General features: G+C 42.3%; 1 pseudogene; it reads right to left on the bottom strand.

The window, feature by feature from the left end:
• Positions 1 to 12,398: 12,398 nt before the first annotated feature.
• Positions 12,399 to 13,884, bottom strand: LOC111539253 (annotated as a pseudogene).
• Positions 13,885 to 23,772: the final 9,888 nt, after the last annotated feature.

The raw sequence follows: 23,772 nt of genomic DNA, 5'->3' as shown, positions 1-23,772 counted from the left end.
TCAAGTGATCTGCCTGTCTTGGCCTCCCAAAGCACTGGGATTACAGGTGTGAGCCACCACACCTAGCCAGTAGTAATTGTTTTATAAATTTGGGAGCTCCAGTGTTAGATGTATATATATTTAGGATTGTCATATTTTCCTGTTGGACTAATCCTATTATTATTATATAATGTTCTCTTTGTCCTTTTTAAACTATCATTACTTTAAAGTCTGTTTTGTCTGATATAAGAATAGCAACTCCGGCTCGATTTTGGTTTCCATTAGCATGGAATATCTTTTTCCACCCCTTTACCTTAAGTCAGTGTGAGCCCTTGTGTGTTAGGCGAGTCATTTGAAGACAGCTGATACTTGGTTGGTGGATTTTTATCCATTTTGCTTTTAAGTGAAACATTTAGGCCATTTACATTCAACATTTCTATTGAGATGTGAGGTATTGTTCTATTCATCATGCTAGTTGTTACCTGAATACCTTGTTTTGTTTTCACTGTGTTATTGTTTTATAGGCCCTATGATATTTATGCTTTGAAGAAGATCTATTTTGGTATATTTTTCGGTTTTGTTTCAAGATTTAGAACTCCTTTTAGCATTTCTTATAGTGCTGGCTTGGTAGTGGAGAATTCTCTCAGCATTTGTCAGAAAAAGAGTTTATCTCTCTTTCGTTTATCAAGCTTAGTTTTGCTGGATACAAAGTTCTTGGCTGATAATTATTTTGTTTAAAGAGGCTAAAGATATGACCTCAGGCAGGATGTGGTGGCTCATGCCTGTAATCCCAGCACTTTGGGAGGCCGAGCAGGGTGGAACTCGAGGTCAAGAGATCAAGACCATCCTGGCCAATATGGTGAAACCCCATCTCTACCAAAAATACAAAAATTAGCTGGGCGTGGTGGTGCATGCCTGTAGTCCCAGCTACTTGGGAGGCTGAGGCAGGAGAATCGCTTGAACCTGGAAGGAGGAGGTTACAGTGAGCCAAGATTGTGCCACTGCACTCCAGACTGGATCCGGTCCCTCTGGCTTATAGGGTTTCTACTGATAAATCTGCTGTTAATTCAATAGGTTCCCCTTTATGTTTTACCTGATGCTTTCGCCTCACAACTCTTAAGATTATTTCATTTGTCTTGACTTTAGATAACCTGGTGATTATGTGCCTAGGTGATGATCTTTTTGTGATGACTTTCCCAATTGCTCTTTGAGTTTCTTGTATTTGAATGTCTAGATCTCTAGCAAGGCCAGGGAAGCTTTTTAAAAATTATTATTCTCTCAAATATGTCTTCCAAACTTTTAGATTTCTCTTCTTCCTCAGGAACACCAATTATTCTTATGTTTGGTCATTTAACATAATCCCAAATTTCTTGGAAGCTTTGTTCATTTTTTAAAAATTCATTTTTTCTTTGTCTTTGTCTCATTGGGTTAATTTGAAAGCCTTGTCTTTGAGCTCTGAAGTTCTTTTTTCTACTTGTTCTAGTCTATTATTGAAACTTTCCAGTGTATTTTGTATTTCTCGAAGTGTGTCTTTCATTTCCAGAAGTTGTGTTTGTTTGTTTTTTTTATGATATCTATTTTTCTGGAGACTTTTTAATCCATACCTGTACTGTTTTTAAAATTTCTTTAAGTTGGTTTTCACCTTTCTGTGGGCGGCAAGCCACCCAGGTGCCAAGGCAAGAGACCGAGGGCACAAGCTGTTCCAGTGTAATAAAGAAAATATATAGAAGAAGAATAGTTATACCAGAAATAGATTATATATATGATTATATACGAATATTATTAATCATTAGTTTGTAGCATTACTCTTTTTGTTCTACAATTATAACCTAGGAAAAACCAGGCCATACAGAGATAGGAGCTGAAGGGACATGGTGGTGAGAAGTGACCGGAAGACAAGAGTGTGAGTCCTCTGTCATGCCTGGACAGGGCCACTAGAGGGCTCCTTGGTCTAGCGGTAATGCCAGTGCCTGGGAGGGCACCTGTTACTTAGCAGACCTTGGTCTAGTGGTAGTGCCAGTGCCTGGGAAGGCACCCGTTACTTAGCAGACCGGGAAAGGGAATCTCCCTTTCCCCTGGGGGGAGTTAAAGAAGACTGCTCCACCACCTCTTGTGGAAGGCCTGACATTAGTTAGGCTTGCCTGCAGTCATCCAGAGGCCTAACCTTCTCCCTGTGATGCTGTGCTTCAGCCCTCATGCTCCTGGTCCATTTTCATGTTCCGTCTTGTACACCTGGCTCTGCCTTCTACATAGCAGTAGCAGAATTAGTGAAAGACTTTAGTACTTTAGAATTAGTGAAAGTCTTTGAAATGCATAGAAGAAATAATGATGTAAGCTGTCCCCTCTCTCTCTGCCTCGGCTTCTAAACAGGGAAGGGCCCTCTGTCCGGTGGACACGTGACTCGCATGACCTTCCCTATCACTGGAGATGGCTCACACTCCTTACCCTGCCCCCTGCCTTGTATCCAATAAATAGCAGTGCAGCCAGGCATTCAGGACCACTACCGGTCTCTCAGTCTAGGTGGTAGCAGTTCCCCGGCCCAGCTGTCTTTTCTTCTATCTCTTTGTCTTGTGTCTTTATTTCTATGATCTCTCATCTCCGCACACGAGGAGAAAAATCCACAGGCCCAGTAGGGCTGGATCCTACACTTTCTCTGGTACCTCCTTGAGTAGCTTAATAATCAACCTTCTGAATTCTTTTTCTGGTAATTCAGAGGTTTCTTCCTGGTTCTGTTCCATTGCTAGAGAGCTAGTGTGACTTTTTAGGGGTGTTGAAGAACCTTGTTTTTTCATATTACCAGAATTACTTTTCTTGTTCCTTCTCATGTGGGTAGATTATTTCAGGGGAAGGATCTGGAACTCAAGGGCTGCTGTTTAGGTTCTTTTGTTCCACCAGGTGATCCCCTGATGTGGTGTTCTCTCCCTTCCCCTGGGGTGGGGGCTTCCTGAGATTTGGACTGCAGTGATTGTTACTGCTACCCAGCAGAGCTACTGGGCGCTGGGCTAGTATTGGGGATTGTCTGCAAAGAGTCCTGTGATGTGATCTGTCTTTAGGTCTCCCAGCTGTGGATACCAGCACCTGCTCCAGTGAAGGTGGCAGGGGAGTGAAGTGGACTCTGCAGGAATCGTTGGTTGTAGTTTTGTTTAGTGCGCTGTTTTACTTGAATGCTGGTAATCCAAGCAGTGAAGCCGTCATGTGGACAGATTCAGGAACCTCTGGTTAGCCATGTTGTAGGCAGTGGAATTAGCTGTTGTTTTCTCCTTCTTTGGAGCAGGGTTGTTTTCTTATGAGTTGCTATAATGGCTTGAGTTGGGTGACCTCCAGCTAGGAAGTGGCACTTTCAAGAGAGCACTAGCTGTGGTAGAAGAGGGATGTAAGCTTGCCCTATGTTGGTCAGGATAAATATTCAGGCTTCTCAGGTGATGGGCAGGGCCATAGAGCTCCCAAGACTTTATGTCTTTTGTCTTCAACCATCAGGACACGTAGAGCAAAACTATCAGATGGGGGCAGGGTTAGATGAATCTGAGCTCCGACTCTCCTTTGGGGCTTGCTGAGGCCACTGTCCGGTATGGGGGGTGTGGTTCTCAGGCCAATGGAATTATGTTCCCAGGAGGATTATGGCTGCCTCTGCTGTGTCATCCTGGTTGCCAGGGAAATGGGAGAAAGCCAGCAGTGATTGGCCTCCTCCAGCTTCCATGCAGCCAGCAAGGCCAGTCTCATTCCTGCTGTGCCCTGCCAACAGCACCAAGTTTATATTCAGGCAGCTGGCATGCAGGGCTGAGCTCTTGCCCCAGGCTGTAAGCTTCCCTGCTGAGAAGGCTAGCAGGACTTTCAGGTGTTGCCCCTACCTGTCTGCCTAAACCTTTAGCTGTAGCTTCTGAGCTCGTATCTGCACTTCCTCTTCACACCCTGAATTCTGCTCAGAAAAATTCGTGCTTGGTCAAAATTATTACAAAGTTCAGTTAGAAGCTTCTTTCACCCTTTGACCCTTCCCTAATTCCTCTGGCTGCCTTCCCCAAGGACCCCTATGGGATAAAGTTAGGGATGGTTTCCTTGAGTTCAAACTGGGGACTGGGAGTGCCTACAAGGCTTTTCCCGATGCTTTTTCTACTTTTTATATTTTGCTCAGCTCCCTAAATCTGTTTCAGCTCTAGGTAAAGTTAAATTCTTCTCCTGTGATCTGGATTTTCAGGTTCCCCAGTGGGGATGTGTGTTTGGAGGCAGGCTTTCCCCCCCTCACACGTTGGGAACTCACAGTTTTTCTACTGTCTCATAGAGTTTGCAACAACAAACTGCTTCTTTCAGAGGGTCTGTGAATTCTTTCAGTTTTCCTGATATGTTCCTGCAGTGGTTCTTGGAGAAAAATTTCATGATATGAGTCTCTACAAGCTGTTCTGTTCATCCAAGTGGGAGCTGCACATTAGTCCTGTCTCCTATCTGCCATTTTCTTTCTCACTGCACCCTCTTAGGTTTTTTTCCTGATTTTTTTTTTTTTTTTTTCCGAGACAGAGTCTCCCTCTGTCATCCAGGCTGGAGTGCGGTGGCATGATCTTGGCTCACTGCACTCTCCACCTCCCAGGTTCAAGCAATTCTTGTTCCTCAGCCTCCTGAGTAGCTGAGATTACAGGCACCTGCCACCACGCCTGGCCTTTTTAAAATTTTTTTATTTTTATTTTTAGTAGAGACAGGGTTTCACCATGTTGGCCAGATTGGTCTCAAACTTCTAACCTCAAGTGATCCGTCTGCCTCAGCCTCCTAGAGTGCTGGAATTACAGGCATGAGCCACTGCCCCTGGACTACATTTTTAAAGACTTCTTTTGTGGCCTAACATATCTATTCTGGAGTAGGTTCTGTGTGTATACTTGAGAGGAATGTGTATTTTTCTGGTGTTGGATGTATTGTCGTATGTACATCATTCAGGTCCATTTGATCTAAAGCAAGCTTGTCCAACCCATGGCCTGTGGGCTATGTGCAGCCCAGGATAGCTTTGAATGTGACCCAACACAAATTCATAAACTTTCTTAAAACATTATGAGATTCTTTTTTTCTTTTAGCTTATCAGCTATTGTTAGTATATTTTATATGTAGCTCAAGACAATTCTTCTTCTTCCAATGTTGCTCAGGGAAGCCAAAAGATTGGACACCCATGGTCTAATGTGCAGTTCAAATCCAATGTTTCCTTATTGATTTTTTGTCTGGATGATCTATTCATTATCGAAAATAGGGTATGAAAGTCTCCTACTATTATTGTATTGCAATATATCTTTCTCTTTGGATCTGTTAATATTTGCTTCATGTATTTAGGAGCTCCAGTGTTGGGTGTGTATATATTTACAGTTGTTATATCCTTCTCCCTAAATGTCTGAAATAAAATTATCATATCCTTTTGATAACTTGACCCCTTTATCACTATATAATGACAATTTTAATCTAGTTTTTACAGTTTTTTACTTAAGGTCTATTTTGTCTGTTATAAATATTGCCACTCCTCCTCTCTTTTGGTTTCCATTTACATGAAATATCAGTTTCCATCTCTTCGCTTTTAGTCTAAATGTGTCTTTATGATTGAATTATATAGGCAGCATATGGTTAAACCTTTTTTTTTCTTTTTTTAAACATATTTAGGCATTCTCTGTCTTTTGATTGGAAAATTTAATGCATTTACTTTTTTTTTTTTTGAGACAGAGTTTCACTCTCATTGCCCAGGCTGGAGCGCAATGGCATGATCTCGGCTCACCACAACCTCTGCCTCCTGGGTGCAAGCAATTCTCTTGCCTCAGCCTCCCAAGTAACTGGGATTACAGGTATGTGCCTCCATGCCTGGCTAATTTTGTATTTTTAGTAGAGACGGGGTTTCTCCATGTTGGTCAGGCTGGTCTCGAACTCCCAACCTCAGGTGATCCACCTGACTTGGCATCCCAAAGTGCTGGGATTACAGGCGTGAGCCATCGCACCCAGCAATCCATTTACATTTAAAGTAATTGTTGACAGGTAAGAAATTGTGATTGCCATTTTGTTAATTGTTTACTGACTGTTTTATAGTTCCTTTCTTCTAATCTTGCTGGGTTCCTTTGTGATTTGTTGAATTTTTGTAGTGGTATGCTTTGATTTCTTTTTCTTTATCTTTTGTGTATCTACTAGAGATTTTTTCTTTGTAGTTACTATGAGGCTTGCATAAAGTATCTTATAGTTATAACATTCTAATTTATGTTAATAACGGCTTAACTTCAAGCACATACAAAAGCTGTATACTTTTACTTCTCCCTTATCCCATTTTATGCTATTGTAGTTACACTTTACATCTTTTATAGTGCATTTTCATTAACAGATTATGGTAGCTATATGTTTTTAATTAATTATTTTATTTTTTATAGAGACAGAGTTTTGTTATGTTGTCTAGGCTGGTTTCAAATTCCTGAGCTCAAGTGATCCTCCTACCTCAGCCTCCTGAGTAGCTGGGACAGGTGCATGACACTGCACCTGGCATAGAGTTATTTCAAATACTTTTAATTCCTGTTTTTAAACACAACTTTACATGGACTCTACTATACACAGCCTGTGATCCAGTTTGGCTGAATTTTCTCCTATCTCCTGAGAAGCATCTTAAGGCACCTGTACCGAACACAGTTTGAGAACCTCTGATCTGGTGTAAATCTCTCATGTACAAATGTGAAGGTTGAGGTTCAGAGAAGGGTAATGACTTTTCTAAAGTTACTCAGATTGTTAGTGGCCAAGTTGTGGCTCTGAACTTGAAAGTTTAGAAAATGGCAATTCCCTTCTCCCAGTTGTCCTGGTCAAAAATCTTGAACTAATCCTTGAGTCTTCTCTTTCCTTCACACCCCAATTCTTGCTGTCCATTATCAACTGCCCTTCAAAAATACATTCAGAATCAGACAATCTCTCCCTTCTACTGTGCTACAACTTTGATCCCAGTCACCATCATTTCTCTACTGCAATAGCATCCTGAATCATCTCTCTGCTTTTCTCATTTTCCCCCTTCCTCCTTACCTCCCTCACTGGCTTTATTCAACACTGCAACCACAGTGATCCTTTTAAAAATACCATATTTAATTGAATCTAAGATGCCACCAATTTAAGATGCACTATTATCTTTTTAAATTTTTTCAATTTAATTTTTTTATAGAGATGGGGGTCTCGCTATGTTGCCCACGGTGGTCTTGAACTCATGGGTTCGAGCAATCCTCTTGCCTTGGCCTCCCAAAGTGCTGGGATTACAGGCATGAGCCATTGCACCTGGTCCCACCATTAACTTATATATTACTAAGAAAGAAAGATGCTTCCAGTCGTATGATGATTTATTTTTATTTTATTTATTTATTTATTTATTCATTGCTTCCTGCCCTTAGACATAACACATGATGATTTAAAAAGTCTTTAAAGATATATTTTGAGACAGAGTTTCACTGTGTCATACAGGCTGGAGTGTGCTGGTGCAATCATGGCTCACTGCAGCCTCACCCTTTCAGGCTCATGCAATCCTCCTGCCTCAGCCTCCTGAGTAGCTGAGACTACAGGTGTGCACCACCATGCCTAGCTAATTTTTAATTTTTTTGATTTTTAGAAATGGGGTCTCACTATGTTGCCCATGCTGGTCTTGAACTCCTGGGCTCAAGCAATCTTCCTACCTCAGCCCCCCAAAGTGTTGGGATTACAGGCGTGAGCCACTGTGCCTGGCCCATATGATGATTTAATATTTTCCATCACTTACATTTTGTTTTTGGTTAGTAAAAGCTCTTTATTCATTCACACATGGCAGCCTTGCAGTAGTTACAAAGTAAGATGGAGCAGATCCTGCCTCTAAGAACTCTAAGCAGATATTTGGGGAGCTCACAGATCATTGTAACACCAATTGCTACTGTGGAAGCTCCAGGCGGGGAGAGGTGTTGATGCGGTTTGACTGTGTCCCCACCCAAATCTCATCTCGAATTGTAATCTCCACATGTCAAGGGAGGGACCTGTAATCCCCACGTGTCGAGGATGGGAAGTGATTGGATTATGGTGGCCACATCCCCCATGCCATTCTCCGGACAATGAGTGAGTCTCACGAGATCCTGATGGCTTTAAAAGTGGCAGTATTTCCTGTGCGTACTCTCACTCTCTCTCCTGCTGTCTTGCTTACCCTTTGCCTTCCACCATTTTTTGTAAATGTCCTGAGGCTGCCTCATCCATGTGGATCTGTGAGTTAATTAAGCCTCTTTCCTTTATAAATTACCTACTCTCACTATTTCTTTACAGCAGTGTGAAAATGGACTAATACAGGTGTCATAGAGATGTTGCGGAAACATCTGGCAGTCTGTAGGGTTGACCTTCACACAATTTTTGTTTTTGCCTTTTTTCCTCCAGAAAAGCTTCTCTGCTCTCCTAAGGCTGTTAGATGTCCACCCATGTGCTCCCTCAGCTCCTTCTACTTACCTGTCACTTAATACTGTCTTCGGGTTACCTGCTTACTTGTGTGTTTTCTTCTTAGGATGCTAAGGTATTTGAGGATAAAGATAAAGATTGTGCCATGGCTTGGTGAGGATAAAGATTGTGCCATGGCTTGGTGAAGCTGCTCACAACTGTAATCCCAGTGCTTTGGGAGGCTGAAGCAGGAAAATCACTTGAGCTTGGGAGTTTGAGATCAGCCTGGGCATCATAGTGAGACCCCATCTCTCCAAAAAAAAAAAAAAAAAAAAGGTGGTGGTGGTGTGTGTGTGTGTGTGTGTGTGTGTGTGTGTGTGTGTCAGACGTCTGAGCCCAAGCTAAGCCATCATATCCCCTGTGACCTGCACATATACATCCAGATGGCCTGAAGCAACTGAAGATCCACAAAAGGAGTGAAAATAGCCTTAACTGATGACATTCCACCATCGTGATTTGTTTCTCCCCCACCCTTGAGAAGGTTCTTTGTAATCTCCCCCATCCTTAAGAAGTTTCTTTGTAGTTCTCCCCACCCTTGAGAATGTACTTTGTGAGATCCACCCCCTGCCAGCAAAACATTGCTCCTAACTCCACTGCCTATCCCAAAACCTATAAGAACTAACGATAATCCCACCACCCTTTGCTGACTCTCTTTTCGGACTCAGCCCACCTGCACCCAGGTGAAATAAACACAGCCTTGTTGCTCACACAAAGCCTGTTTGGTGGTCTCTTCACATGGACGCGCATGATGGTGTGTGCCTGTAGTCTCAGCTGAGCATGAAGATTGCTTAAGCCCAGGAGAACAAGGCTGCAGTGAGCTGTAATCACACTGTGGCAGGCCAGGTCCCCCTGATGTAGGCCTCCATAACAGCTGTTTCAGCACTGACTGAGGGGTTAAGTTAAATATTGAAAGCTGAAAGAGCTAGTGCCCTTGTACAAAGTCTGGAATGTGACAAAAGCCCACCAAGAGTTTTGCCTAGGCTTTTCTTAGGCCTTAAAGCATGACAGGATAATGAAGGAATTCTTAACAGGACCTGTTCAGGATTAAACAAGTTTTATTGTGGGCCTGAAGAAACTCTCCAGGCCTCCACAAACAAGCTTTATTGGGGACTAAAGTAACTCCCTAAACCTCCATGACTTAGCAGGAGACAAGTTAACAGTAAGTAATCCCCCCAGCACCTGGACCCATTTAGACTAAGTAAATTTACTGAGGCTCCAGAGGAAGGTCTTCAGGACTCAGATCTTAGTTATAGGTTAAAAGAAGTTAATCGCTTATGTCTTTAGGTGAATGCACACTTACACGTACACATATAGCTTAGAAGGTATATAAGCTTTGGAAAACTTTGTAATTTTGAGTTGGTCTGGTGATAATTTCCAGCCCTTCTCCCTGTAATCAGTTACAGAAATAAAAACTCTCTTCTCTCCCAGTTCATCTGCATCTTGTTATTGGGCCATGAGAATAAGCAACCCGACCCTTGGTTTGGTCTGGGAACACCACTACTGGACCTCAGCCTGGTGACAGAACCAGACTCCGTTTCAAACAAACAAACAAAAATAAATAAAGGGATTGTGCCTCCCTTATTATAGGATCTTTAGGAACTACAGAAACAGCCTCATTGTCTGGGGTAAATACCAAGGTTCTTGATCTCATGGCCAAGGAAATCAAGGATGCAGACGCATACAGAATGAGATTGGAGCAGGAGTTTAAAAGGTGAGAAAAAAGAACAGCTCTCTGTCACAGAGAGGGGTCCAAACCGATTGCAAGTTGTAGTAAGAATGTCAGGGTTTTTAAAAAATGGGCTAGTGATGGGCCGGGTGTCTTCTCTCCATAGGACCTGAAGAACCGGTTAGGACCAGGTGTGCCATCTGCGGAGCGCAGAGTTTCTAATAGTCCCAGCCCATTCTTTGACTGTGCAGGCAGGCTCTTCGTTTGTGCGGCTCTGCTGCTGCTTGTCTGCGTGTGCTAAAAGGGGAGGGAGAGTTTCTAGGCTCGTTCCCAGGCACCTTCTTGCAGCTGCAGGCGTCCCCCACCCCGTGATGCTTCCAGCTTCTCTATCTCAGGCTAAAGAAAGGGAAAGGAATGTGCTTATTAAGATGCACTGTTTTTACTGGGGCGCATTGTAGGTTTGTGAAGTTTGGTGACAACCAGGAAGCTTCCCATTCTGTGTCCAGGCTGCTTATCTGTGTTTTACAGCCTGATCTTCCAGGCTGCTCTTTGTTACAAGAGAAGTGATTTCTTCGAACTGCATGAGGTTAGAAAGGGAGCAATTTCTGAGCTGCTTTTTGTTAGAAAGTTTTCTGCTGGGAAGTCTCTTCATCCTATCTATCTATCTATCTATCTATCTATCTATCTATCTATCTATCTAATCCATCATCTATCTAAATGATTTCTTTCTATCTCCTATATCACTATTATAGTGATGACACACAACAAACGATGAATTACTGTTTGTTAAATTAATAAATGTTATATAGGCTGGTTGTATGATCAATCCCCAGGCATTAGAAAAAAGCCTGAGTTCCTCAAAACTTCATTTACTACATACACCAGCAATTATCCTGCCAAACTTAAGAAAAAACACTGTTTTTTACTCTAAGGGATACCATTATGTAAGATGACCAGCCATCCTGGGAAAATCACTATGATTGGTCATCCTACGCTCATGGTAATAGCACACAAGCCTTTACCATTTTATCGTCACCCCGTGGAGCTTTTATGTCTGCACTTGCATATTTTTAAAGGAGTTCAAAATCAGACTTTGTGCCTCTGCACATACTTAAAATTTTTTTCTTCTTAAAATTAAGTTTTTAAGTTCACATGATATATATGACAGATTAAGCTACAGTCACCCTTGACTCCCCCAATTTTTTCTTCTACACAATTAATTACTATTTTTAGTTTGCATATATCCTTGGGGTCTTTATCTGTTTATATATATATTTATACAAACAAACTGATGAAAATACACAGTATTATTTTAGGAGTGCTTATTTTAAAAATATATTATGCAAATTGTTTTTTACTTAAAAATTTGCTACAGTTCATTTTAATGAGAACTCTATAGCATTTATCACATCTAATTAAACATAACTAAATATAAAAGACAATCCAGCCTGGGCAACATGGCAAAACCCTGTCTCTACAAAAAATACAAAAGTTAGCTGGACTTGGTGGTGTGTGCCTGTTGTGCCAGCTACACAGGAGGCTGAGGTGGGAGGAGAGCTTGAGGCTGGAAGGTTGAAGCTGCATTGAGCTGTAATCACACCACTGCACTCCAGCCTGGGTGACAGAGTGAGACCCTGTCTGAAAAAAAAAAAAAAAGAACGAACAGTAGTTTTTGTATCAATCTAGTTATTCCTCAGGAATTAACAATAACTCTCTCTCTCTCTCTTTTTTTCTCCCTGTGACAGAGTCCCACTCTTGTCCAGGATGGAGTACAGTGGCACGATCTCGGCTCACTGCAACCTCCTCCTCTGGGGTTCAAGTGATTCTGGTGCCTCCCCGAGTAGCTGGGACTTCAGGCACACGCCTGGCTAATTTTTGTATTTTTAGTAGAGAGGGGGTTTCACCATGTTGGCCAGGCTGGTCCCGAACTCCTGGGCTCAAGTGATCTGCTCACCTCAGCCTCCGAAAGTGCTGGGATTACACGTGTAAGCCACCACACCTGCCTTTTTATTTTCTTTTTGCAAGTTAAAAATATTTATTGCTATTCCAGGCTTCAAATGAGCCCCACAACTCAGGTCCGATGTGTGGTTCAGAAGTTGTCATGGCATAACAGGGTGGTGGACGAATCCAGGCAGCCTGACCTTGAGTCTACCTTATCTTCCTTGGACCCCTGCTCCACAAAGCAGCTGTTGGTGGGGCCAACTCTTTCTCATCTGCCTCATTCACGCTACAGAGCTCCAAGACTGGGGCAGGCAGCCTCCTAATCCCCACAGCTCACATATGAGAGGCTGCCCATACCTCTCCTAGAACTGGAAGAGCCTTCTCCTTAAGATCAGACACGATGGATTTGGCCCTGTGCAGAGAGAAGTGGTGCCACAGGAGTTATTTTAAGAGGAGAAGGCATGCACCCTTTTAGATCAGAGGCTGCAATATGGCCACCCACAAGCTGGCTTTCCCCACTCACATGTCTGCTCGGCCCCTATGGGCTGCACACTATTTAAGAAAAATAATTGCTGGGCACAATGGCTCATGCCAGTAATCTCAGCACTTTGGGAGGCTGAGGCGGAAAGATCACGATGTCAAGAGATCGCGACCATCCTCACCAACATGGGGAAACCCTGTCTCTACTAAAAATACAAAAATTAGCTGGGCGTGGTGGTGTGTACCTGTAGTCCCAGCTACTCAGGAAGCTGAGGCAGGAGAAGCGCTTAAATCTGGGAGGTGGAGGTTGCCGTGGGCTGGGATCGTGCCATTGCACTCCAGCCTGGGTGACAGGGCGAGACTCTGTCTCCAAAAACAAACAAACAAACAAACAAACAAACAAACAAACAAACAAACTGTCCAACTCATCCTCCCTTAGGTCAGGGCTGCTTGTCCCAGCCTAAAATGTAAGTGGCACAAAATGGTTTTCAGTGAGGGTAGCTGACTTATTGCAGAAAGGGGCTTGAAGGGAGGCAGAGAGTCAAAATTTGGCCTTGGCAAACATGAGACAAAGGAAAAGGAAGCTTCCTCACATCCCTTCATTCTGCTGTGGCTAATGCCATGTTATATTCCCTTTAGAGAGATAACAATTTTTTTTTTTTTTTTTGAGAGGGAGTCTCACTCTGTTGCCCAGGCTGGAGTGCAGTGGCGCAGTCTTGGCTCACTGCAAGCTCCGCCTCCTGGGTTCAGGCCATTCTCCTGCCTCAGCCTCCCGAGTAGCTGGGACTACAGGAGCCGGCCACCGGTTTCACCTTGTTAGCCAGGATGGGAGAGACAGCAGTCTTGATGCAGCTCAGACGCTTTCCTCCACTGCTCAGGATGCTCTCAATGCGGTAGTTTCTGGTGCTGAGTCAGCTGGGCAGCTCCAGGTCAGGCACAGTGAACTCACTCATGGTGAGTAGGTGCCTTCTTTGAAGGGACAGTAGCAAAGAAGCCCATAGGTATGCAGGGGCTCTGGGCAGGGCTCCCCAGGGGGAATGAAAGTATCAAGCATATCACAGAAGTTTTCATAGGCACAGCTGCCAATCTGTTCCATGCATGAGATCTTGACCCAGAAGCCAGCACTTCCTTCTCTACAGTTAATTCCACCTTCAGAGGATATTTGAGGGGGACGCTGGTCTTGCCCTCAGCACTGACGATCACGTTCCCAGGAACGAAAAAAACTGGTCAGCTTCCAGGGACAGGCTTCTGATCACCACAGGATCCTTCCCTTTGTCACAGCTATCCCAGGGAAAGCTACTGATCTGGTTCAGGTGGATGTGGGCAGGGGCTGCTAGGCCTGCCAGAAGCAAGCCCAGGACAATCAGGAGCGGAGCCTCCATCAGGGATTGCACTGTGAAGGGTGAGTCCGCATGGAGTTAACCACCCACATTTTCAATCCTTTAAGGTACAAATCTCAATAAACAAAGTACTGGGAAAAAATTATTCTGGCTTGTGTTGTGATTCTATCTCTTAGCCTGGTGAAAGAGAGACAAAGAGAGCGAGAAGAAAGGAGAAGGGAAACAGAGAAAGGGAATAGTGTGATGGGGTGGGATGACAAGAGGACTTCGATTTATGGTTTCGTCAAGACTGCACACAATGGAGAAGGTCTTTTCTGTAAAAGAAATTAGGAGTGTTGTCACAAAGAGGGGAAATGCACTAGGCAGTCAAAAATTCCAACTGTCACAGCTTTTAAGCAAAACTTTTTCAGATGTCAAAATAGTCAGCATATGCATAATTCATGTAATTATGATTGTTTTCCTAAAAGGGAGAAGTCACTTTTCTTAGTAGAAAGATGCTTATATATTCATTGCCCCAAGTGGGCCATTTATCTATTCAACATTTATTGAATATTGATCAATATTTATTGAACATTGACCATGTTTCAGTTTCTGTTTTAGGTGTGGGTGATAGTGGTGAACAGGATATAAACATTGCCGTCATAGAGATCACATTCTAGCGGGTCAAATAGGTGATTTAAAAAAAGGTAGACAGACTCACATGAAGATTTCAGGTAATAAATCAAGGTAAAAGGAATGGGGGTATTTTGCTTATGGTGAATGTTCTTTAAAGAGTAAAACTTTTGTATATGAGAATGAGGGGCAAGGATATTTACACCATCTTGGGGCATTGTGATATGTTGAATGTGGAAAAAAAAATTACACATGAAGAGGACCCAGGTGTAGCAGTGTACTCAGAGGGATTATTGAGGAGTACACAGAGTAGGGAGCACTCAGAGAAGTGTTTGAGGATAGAGGGGTTTTTGTTGATGACATCTGTGAGTTCCATAGGACATAGTAGAGATATTTGTGTGGCTCAGGAAGGACAGAAGATTGGACCAGTCAGGTATGTACAGCGTCCTGTGGGGAGAAAAATCTAGTGATGACCCTAAATTTTGGAACTTGGACTTTCGTGGATGACTGAGGTAAATAGGAAGGCAAGGCATGATGGCATTAGCTCCTTAGAAGGTGTGAAATCAGTTCATTTACAGCCTCTTTCTCTGGCTTGGACTCTTGGGTGGTTTCTAGTGGTAAAGACGTGGGAGGAACTATCTCTCCAGGGGCTCCAAGCAAACAATCCCTGTTCTTTAGACTCCTCCTGATGTTCTTTATAGCACATGATGTCTTGATGCCTTACCATCCTGGTCACCCTCTACTGATTGCATTCAGTCAATCAGTGTCATTGTTAGAAAGTGTCTTTTAGAACTGATTATAATATCCTGAATGTGGGCTGGAAAGTACGGAGTGCCCTGAACTTGGTACCTCTTTTGACTTAAATACTATTCTTACATTCATCCACCTGTTTGTGCTTCTCAGTTCATGGTGAGATAATTATTCTGGGACCTTTTTTCCCCCTCAGGAACTGCCACTGTGCTAATTCTTCCTATTATCCTGTAGCTGTAGAATTATACAGTTCTTGAACACAATCAGTCTGACATATTCAATCTAGCACATTTTATAGATGGGAAACAGAGTTCCTGTTAGAGTAAGTGATGAGTGTGATTTGATGTTTTGAATCAAATACTTGGCTGGTTTAGAAAAACACAAGATTAATGAAATCACTTGCAACTAGTTTCAGTTTAGGGAAGTGAATCCAAACTTCTTTCTCTTTGGTAACTGTGGGCTAGTCTAAAGAACAAAGGGACATTCTCCTGGTGGTGGTTGGATTTACCCTTGCATAGTGGGATTTGCCTACAGTCTTGATAGCTCAGATACCTGACCTGGAATTGGGGCAACTTGTCTAGTCACTTTATAGGAGTTGATTTACCTTTGGATTTTTGCTTTCTTTTTTTTCTTTTTCTTTGTCTATTTCTTTCTTTATTTCTTTTCTTTTTTTTTTTTTTTTTGAGACAGAGTCTCACTCTTTCTCCCAGGCTGGAGTGCAATGGTGTGATCTTGGCTCACTGCAACCTTTGCCTCCCTGGTTTCAAGCAATTCTCCTGCCTCAGCCTCCCAAGTAGCTGGGATTATAGGTGCACACCACCACGCCTGGCTAACTTTTTTTGTATTTTTAGTAGAGACGGAGTTTCACCATGCTGGCCAGGCTGGTCTCGAACTCCTGACCTCAAATGATCCACCTGCCTTGGCCTCCCAAAGTACTGGGATTACAGGCGTGAGCAACTGTGCCCAGCTGGAGTCATTTAACTTCTTTAAGCCTCTGTTTTCTCACCTATAAAAGGGGAACAGTGGGCCGGGCAGAGTGGCTCATGCCTGTAATCCCAGTAATTTGGGAGGCTGAGGTGGGTGGATCACCTGAGGTCAGGAGTTCAAGACCAGCCTGGCCAACATGGTGAACCCTTGTCTCTACTAAAAATACAAAATAATTAGCTGGGTGTGGTGATGGACACCTGTAATCTCAGTTACTTGGGAGGCTGAGGCAGGAGAATTGCTGCAACCCAGGACACAGAGGTTGCAGTGAGCCGAGATCACACCATTGCACTCCAGCCGGGGTGACAACAGCGACATTCTGTCTCCAAAAAAAAAAAAAAAAAAAGGGGAGGGGGGGGTGGGGGGGGGGGTAGAGTGATACTTGTTTAATAGGGCTATTGTAAATATTAGTGAATGAATGTATAACATTTAGGATGCTGACTGGTAGATATAAAGTAATTGCTCAAGAAATGGTAACTATTTTTATTTTATAGATTTTAAAAAGACAAATTGCTTTGTTTTGAATTAGAACACTAGGAGATGGACTCAAAATCCTAGCTTTTATTTTGTTAGGAATATAACAATAGAAGGAAACAAATGAGGATCTCAACCCTAAGCATTTTTCTGGCTGAGTTTGAGAACACACTCTCACGTAGCGTGGTCCCAATAAACAAAGTGTCTGGTGGAAATTTCCTGTTTCTAGGATATTCAAGGCATGTGGAATAATGGTTTCTAATTTGTAGCACTTGCTTGTATTTTAACTCCATTAGGATGGTCCCATCTGGTGGGACTTAAAGTGTGGTCTACTTTATTTTTTAAAGGTCAATTCTCCATTCCCTACAGATTATAAACCTTTAATTCACTAGTTATGACATCTAAAATGCTAGCCAGTATGTTTCCTCCTGGGCAAATTCCAGTTGGGGTATCTCAGGTAAACAGTTTACAGGACAAGCAGGAGAGATTTAGGCACTGCTCTCCCATTATTGACCATGGTCTTACTCGTTTATCACCTTGTGACAAAATCTCTTAGAAGCAACATAAAATTCTTTGCAGCTTTTATTGATTTTTCCTTGACATTTATTTCTGTGGTCGGGAATCTATTCTGAATGTAGCTGTTTAGCTACATATAGCCCTCAGAGCTACTGAAGCTAATGTAAAGCCTGTATCTTAATAGCATCATGAAAATCTAGGTCAGTAGCTATTTAACTTAGCTGAAAATAAAATGTTATGTAATGTAGTCTACACTCTCATATTAAAGCAGCTCTTCCATAATAGCTTGGCATCATATCTCTCTGAACAAAGTGCATGACCTCCTGCTAAAAAAGACCAGCACACAAATGCTGATACCATGTCTTATTATCAGGAACTATTGTCTAATTACTGTACTCTCTTATTGTAAAAAAAAAGAATGTTGAGGTCAGGTGCAGCGGCTCACACCTGTAATCCCAACACTTTGGGAGGCTGAGGTGGGAGGACTGCTTGAGCCCAGGAGTTCAAGGCCAGCCTGGGCAACATGGCAAGACCCTTGTCTCTACAAAAAATACAAAAATTAGCCAAGTGAGCTGGTGCACACCTATAGTCCCAGCTACTCAGAAGGCTGAGGTGGAAGGATTGCTTGAGCCTAGGTTGAGGCTGCAGTGAGCCATGATTGTTACATTGCACTCCAGTCTGGGCAACATAGTGAGACCCTGTCTCAACACCAGCAACAACAACAACAACAACAACAACAACAACAACAACACAAAACAATGTCTTAGATAAGCTTTGAAGAATTAAGAGTGGTGGCTCAGGCCTGTAACCCTGGCACCTTGGGAGCACAGGAGGATTGCCTGAGCCCGGGAGTTCAATATCAGCCTGGGCAACATAGTGACACCTTGTCTCTGCAAAAAACAAATTTAAAAATTAGCCTGGACATGTTGGCTTGCATCTGTAGTTTCAGCTACTCAGGAGGCTGAGGTGGGAGCATTGCTTGAGGCCAGGAGTTTGAGACCAGACTAGGCGAGACAGCAAGACCCTGTCACAACAAAAAATTTAAAAATGAAAGAATTCAGTAATGTATGTGTATTTATGGAAAGTTAATATATTAAAGTTGGCATTTCCAATCAATGGGGGAATAATGAATTGTTCAACAAATGCTCTTGAGAAAGTAAATTACTATTTAAAGAAAGAAATTTCATTCCTCTCTTATAGCATACATAATATAAATTCCAAATAACTTAGAAGTTAATGCATAAGAGGTTAATGCATTTTGTTTCATACTAGATGAAACCAAACAAAGCTTATCTTGGTATTTTTCAAAAGGCGAAGACACCTGCAAGGCACCAAACCCAGAAACTGCAAAGAAATAGATGAACAGATGTGCTGTAATAAAACTCAAAGTGTTTTCATGATGAAAGTTACCAAAAACAAAATAAGAGACAATCTGGGAGAAAATTCATGCAACATAGATAACAGACAAAAATTAATATTGACAAAGCATAAAGAGCTCCTGTAACCATCAATAATAACAATAAAAAGCCAAAAAATAAGAATTGTGGAACTACAAAAGATGACATCAAAATGGTTCATCTACTTAAAAAGTTGCTCAACCACCAAATCAGGGAAATGTGAATCAAAATAGGATTCTGTTTTTCACATTTATTTATAAGTTATAGAATAAGAGATGAAAATTATATAAAAGAGCTAATAAAAAAGACGTGGATTTAGTGGGGATGTGAAAAAAGTGGCACTGAAAAGCAAAGGAGTGGGGCCGGGCGCGGTGGCTCAAGCCTGTAATCCCAGCACTTTGGGAGGCCGAGACGGGCGGATCACAAGGTCAGGAGATCGAGACCTGGCTAACACGGTGAAACACCGTCTCTCCTAACAAAATACAAAAAACTAGCTGGGCGAGGTGGCAGGCGCCTGTAGTACCAGCCACTTGGGAGGCTGAGGCAGGAGAATGGCCTAAACCCAGGAGGTGGAGCCTGCAGTGAGCTGAGATCCGGCCACGGCACTCTAGCCTGGGCAACAGAGCAAGACTCCGTCTCAAAAAAAAAAAAAAAAAAAAGCGAAGGAGTATAAATTGTTGTAGCCATTTTGGAGTATAATTTTGTAGTATCTGTCAAAATTTTATCTATTGCCTCAGCAATCCTGCTTCTAGGAATCTAGCCTATAGAATTATTTGCAGACTGGGCATGATGGCTCATGTCTATAATCCCAGCACTTTGGGAGACCAAGGTGGGTGGATTACCTAAGTCAGGAGTTCGAGATCAGCCTGGCCAACATGACGAAACCCCATCTCTACTAAAAATACAAAAATTAGCTAGATGTGGTGGCGGTCTCTTGTATTTCCAGCTACTCAGGAGGCTGAGGCATGAGAATCGTTTGAACACAAGAGGCGGAGGCTACAGTGAGCCGCGATTGTGCCACTGCACTCCAGCCTGGGTGACATAGTGAGACTGTGTCTCAAAGAAAAAAAAAAAAAAAAAAAAAGAATTATGTGTGCACATTTGTTTTTGTTTGTTTGTCTCTGAGCATTAGATCCTTATTTCCATTTCCAGCTAGTCACTGGATAGCTCCATTTGGATGTTGCACAAAGATCTTAAAACTACATGCCCTCAGTTTACTTATTTTTAAACTGAACTCTGAACCTTCTGAGTCTCAGATCTGATTTTCATGCCATCTCCCTTATATCCGAAAATGATGTCTCTTCAATCTATTTTCATGCCAGTAAACCAGGAGTATCTTTGAGACCTCCTTTGCATCACATGCCCAATTCATCATTAAGTCCTGTGGATTCCACCTTCAAAATATGTCTGTCAGTTGTTCTCTGCCTTCTCTTGCCCACCTTTTTAATTTTAATTTTTAATTTTTTTTGAGATGAGGTCTCACTCTCACCAAGACTGGAATGCAGTGGTGCAATCACAGCTCATTATAATCTCCACCTCCTGGGCTCAAGCAATCCTCCCACCTCAGCCTCCCAGTAGCTGGGACCACAGGCACATGCCACCACGCCTGGCTAATTTTTGTATTATTTGTAGAGACGGGGTTTTGCCTTCTTGCCTATGCTGGTCTCAAACTCCTGGACTCAAGAGATCCACCTGCCTTGGCCTCCCAAAGTGTTGGGATTATAGGCGTGAGCCACTGCACCTGGCCTTTACTTCCCCCATTTTTAAACCAACATCTTTTGCCTGTACTAAGGCAGTAGCTTTATAACTTGCATAACCTGCAAACTCATTTCCCCATCTATTCAAATTCCTAAACAGCAAGAAAATAAACAGGCGAGCCATAGATTAGGAGAATATATTTGTAATCAGGTATCTGATAAAAGAGTAATATCCAGACTAGATAAAGAACTCTTATAACTCAAAATAAGACAAAAATCCCAATCTATAAAATGGCCAAAATATTTGAATAGACACTTCACCAAAGAATATATACATCTGGCAAATGGACATATGAAACGAAAAGATGTTCAATGTGTTTGCTGATTAGGGAAATGTAAACTAAAACCACAGAGGGATACCACCACACACAAACTAGAATGACTAAAATACAAAAGACAGACAATAAAAAGTGCTGGTAAAGATGTAGAGAAATGGAAAGCCCTATACATTTCTAATGGAAATGCAAAATGGTGCAACCACTTGGGAAAACAGTTTGGCAAGTTCTTAAAAAGTTAAGCAGGAACTTATCATAGGACCTAGCAATTCCACTATTAGGAACCTAGCCAAGAGAAAGAAAGCATATATCCACACAAATACTTGTAGATGAAGTGCACAGTGGTCTTTTGTAATAGCCAGCAATCCAAATGTCCATCCACTGGTGAATGGATCAACAACATGTGTTATATACCTACCACCAGATGCTACTCAGCAATAAAAAGAAACAAACTGTTGATACCCACAGTGTAATTGTAATAGGTTCACTGCCCCATGCACACAGCAAGTCAATGCACTGAGACACCAGGTTGCAGCAGAGAAAGAGTTTTAATCATAAGGCTGCTGAACAAGGAGATGGGAGGAAACCTCAAATCCATCTTTTTGAGGAGCTTGGGGGTAGGATTTTTAAGGGTTTCACAGTAGGCTGAAGTGTGGAGACTGTTGATTGGTCAGAGTGCAGGGTGAAGTCATGGGGGCAGGAGATGAATAAAGTATTCTCATGCTGACTTGGTTCCTCCTTGGGGTCTTTAATCTGGTTGCTGTCAGCTATTCCACTGGAATTCAGGATCTGCTTAAGTATTTATTAAACAAAAGCCTAATGATCCTAATAACAGAAATCCTATCCATAGGAACAACTGGGATGCAGATGGTCAGTTTCTAGTGTCATGTGACTTTTGGTTACAAGAAAGTGGGTCAAAGTGCAACCTGAATAATGCTTAATTATAACTACATTTTTCTCCACAATTCTTGTTAACCTTGTGAAGACAGCTTCAATAATACTGATGATCCTCAAAAACATTGTGCTAAATAGAACAAGTCAGATGCAAAACTCCACATAGTGTATTTAATTTATATGAAAATTCTGGCTGGCTGGGCACAGTGGCTCATGCCTGTAATCCCAGCACTTTGGGAGGCCAAGGCAGATAGATCACTTGAGGCCAGGAGTTCAAGACCAGGCTGGCCAACATGGTGAAACCCCATCTCTACTGAAAATACAAAAATTAGCTGGGCATAGTGGCCCATGCCTGTAGTCCCAGCTACTGGGAAAGCTGAAGCACGAGAATTGCTTGAACCCAGGAGGCAGAGGTTGCAGTGAGCCGAGATTGTGCCATTGCACTCCAGCCTGAGTGACAGAATTAGATTTTGTCTCAAAAAGGAAAAAAAAAAAAGAAAAGAAAAAGAAAAAAGAGAAAGAAATTTCTAGAAAAGGCAAACTTACTGAGACTGAAATCAGATTAGTGGTTTCCTTGGGCAGTGGGTGGGTACAAACAGGCACAAATGGGCACAAATGAACTTTGGGTGACTGCAGCGATGGTTGCACAAGTGTGTAAATTTACTAAAACTCTTTAAACTGTCTTAAAGTGGGTGATTATTATAAAATCTGTCTGTAGTACTTTTTAAATTTTAGAAACATAAATCATGTCATCTTTTTGTTTACGATACTTATCTTAGGTACAATCAGAACTCTGTACCACGACCTAATAAGATCTTCATTTATTTGGTTTATTTGGCTTTGTCTTCAGAATCCTTCCCTGACCATCTTCTTGCCAACTGATTTCCAGCCCTAAGGGCCTATTTTCAGCAATGTGAAGTACTCTCTTTTTTTCATCGCAGGGAATGCTTACGTGCTGTACTTCTGCCTGGAATAGGCCTAATCTTACACTCTTTATTGGAAGAGCTATTACTCATTCTTTATGTTTCAGTTTAAACCTCACTTTCTCAAAGAGCTCTTCCTTGATACACCCCATTCACAGTTTAAATTAGGTTACTGTCACATGAGTCCATGTGAAGGGAGTTCACCAACAGGCTTTGTGTGAGCAACAAGGCTGTATATTTCACTTAGGTGCAAGTGGGCTGAGTCCAAAAAGAGAGTCAGCAAAGGGAGATGAGGTGGGGCAGTTTTACAGGGTTGGGGTAAGTAGTGGAAAATTACAGTTAAAGGGGGTTTTCTCTTGCGGGCGGGGGATGGGGGGCGGTCACAAGGTGCAGGGTGCTGAGCTCCTAAGACTCATTGTCCAGGAGAAGGAATGTCACATGGTCAATTGATCAGTTAGGGTGGGGTGGGAGCAAATCACAATGGTGGAATGTCATCAGTTAAGGCAGGAACTGGCTATTTTCACTTCTTTTATGGTTCTTCAGTTGCTTCAGGCCATCTGGATGTGTATGTGCAGGTCATAGGGGATATGATGGCTTAGCTTGGGCTCAGAGGCCTGACAGCTACTCTGTCATTCTCTCTACTGGACTGTTCCTTCAAAACATTTTTCACAATCTGTAATTATTATTATTATTATTATTTTTTGAGACAGAGTGTCACTCTATTACCCAGTCTGGAGTGCAGTGGCACAATCTTAACTCACTGAAACCTCTGCCTCTTGGGGTCAAGCGATCCGCCTGTTTCAGCCTCCTGGAGTAGATGGCACCACAAGTGTGTGCCACCATGCCTGGCTAATTTTTTTGTTGTTGTAGAGATGGGGTTCTGCCATGTTGCCTAGGCTGGTCTCGAACTTCTGAGCTCAAGCAATTCACCCGCCTTGGCCTCTCAAAGTGTGGGATTTGGTGTGAGTCACCGCATGCAGCCATACAATCTGTAATTAAATATTTTGTGATGGCTTATTTAGTTTCCATCCATGAGAGCAGAAAATATACCTATTTTATATATTCATTTTCAGTAGATATTTCCAACAGTTAGTTGGTCCATACAAAATAAGTAAGCAGGCAAATTCATTTAATTAACCAGGATTACATGCTGCAATTAGAATATCTGGAAGAGCCCACCACAAAGTACACTGCTAAGATGAAAATAAAAACACTTCATTGACGTTTTTCTTTTTTCCTTTAACCAGTTGTACAATTGGTAACATGAGCTTAGAGAATCGTCTAGGCTAAAAGTATTACAGGCAAGCTCTATGGTATAGACATTTGGGCTCTCATTGTTGTCTAAATGTTTCCGTATACATTG

The sequence above is a fragment of the Piliocolobus tephrosceles genome, chromosome 1 (genome assembly GCF_002776525.5).
Source record: "Piliocolobus tephrosceles isolate RC106 chromosome 1, ASM277652v3, whole genome shotgun sequence".
Taxonomy (NCBI): Eukaryota; Metazoa; Chordata; class Mammalia; order Primates; family Cercopithecidae; genus Piliocolobus; species Piliocolobus tephrosceles.
Note: the sequence above shows the minus strand (reverse complement) of the source record. Positions and strands in the feature narration are given on the sequence as shown.